The following is a 1771-nucleotide window of genomic DNA, read 5'->3' as shown; positions in this document are numbered from 1 at the left end:
GGAGCTCTGGTAGCATAGTGCCTAAGGCACTTGACTGCTAACCAGAAGGCTGATGGTTCAAACCCACCAGCCACTCCTCAGAAGGAAGGTTGGGCAATCTGCTTCCATGGTGATACTGTTTTGGAAACCCAAGGAGGGGTCACTATGAGTCAGGTCTTACTCGATGGCACATAACAACATCAATACAGATTGGTAAAAGCTGCCTGGAACACTGATAGGGGAAGGAGTCTGAGGTCCAGTGTGGCTTAGCTGTGTCTTGTATGCACAGGACTTGGGAACTATGGCATATTTACCCTAGACTAAAGTAGCTCTGGTAGCCTAGTGCTAAGGCACTTGACTGCTAACCAGAAAGCTGACGGTTCAATCCCACCAGCCACTTTTCGGAAAGAAGGTTGGGCAATCTACTTCTGTGGTGATACTGCCTCTGAAACTCAAGGTGGGGTTGCTATGAATCGGGTCCGACTCGACGGCACATAACAACAACAACAACAATAAACATATAAAGTTGGGGGTTGTAGTGGTTCCAGTGGTAAAATTTTTGTTTCCATGCAAGAGACCTGGTTCAATTCCTGGCCAACACACCTCAAATGCAGCCACCATCCATCTGTCAGTGGTAGTTTGTGTGTTGCTATTATGCTGAGTTGGAATTGATTTGATGGAAGTGGGGAGTGGGGTAGCGGGTAGCAGAGCTTCTAGACTGAGAAGGACCAGGAAGAAAGGCCTGTCAATCTACTTCCAAAAATTAGCATGAAACCCTAAGGATCACAATAATTTGAACCACAACTGATCATGGGGATGGTGCAGGACTGGGCAGAGTTTCATTCTGTTGTGTGTGTGGATGCTGTAAATTGGGAGCTGACTCTGGGGCAACAACAATGCAACAACACATATATAGCAACGCATATAGTTTTGTTAACCTACAAAGCTTATTTCACATTGTCAATCATTTTACTATCTTTGAGAGTCTTAAGAAAAATAATCATCTTCAGATATGTCTGAACAAATAGAAACCTGGGCCCAGTGAATCCCAAGTGACCATTGTGGTGAGGACCCTGGTAGTTAAAGTGAGTAGAGCTGGTCAGCAGCCCCCCTTATAGAATATGCCTTCATAAAATGTATTCATGATTGGCTGTGACACAGGCTACAGAAATGCAGATTCTTGAAGACCCTGGAGATTATCATGTGCACCCAGTCTAAGATATCACCACCAATGGAGTTCTGTATGTCTCCTTGGCCACCTGCATTCTAGACCAATTTCTTCTGGAAGTGATATCTGCCAGCAATAGCTACGTAGGTATTACAGTATTTAGCCTTATAGACATGCACAAAGAACTATATTTTTAAGAATCAGGGCCCTCTCTGTACAAGTGGACCTTAATATCTGTTTGCAGCAATAACCTAAATGCTGTCCAGCATGAGCTCTGGCATCAGTGTGGAGTTGGGTCTTTCCCTTGTAATTGTAGGACAAATAACTAAATTTGCCTCTTTGTCTCTGATTCACAAAAGTAGCCTGAGTAATTAAGGTACCTTTTGTCTTTCTAAATCAACCAGGGTATACTTAAACTTATGTAAATAAGTTGAGAGTCTTCAACTCTTCTCCTTGGCAACAGGTCTCAGGAAATGAGGAGCATGGTGAAGCCTCCACCTCCCTACCCTTTGAGCCCTAGTATTTGCCCATGTAGCATGCCACATGGGATTTGGAGTATAAAAATGATTGACTTGTGGCATGCTTGTGGTCTCCACAGCTATGGTGCCAGCGGGCTATGCATAG

This window comes from Orycteropus afer, unplaced genomic scaffold (genome assembly GCF_000298275.1).
Source record: "Orycteropus afer afer isolate SDZICR_OR568_19922 unplaced genomic scaffold, OryAfe1.0 scaffold00054, whole genome shotgun sequence".
In the NCBI taxonomy this organism is placed as follows: Eukaryota; Metazoa; Chordata; class Mammalia; order Tubulidentata; family Orycteropodidae; genus Orycteropus; species Orycteropus afer.
This window is presented reverse-complemented; position numbering follows the sequence as displayed.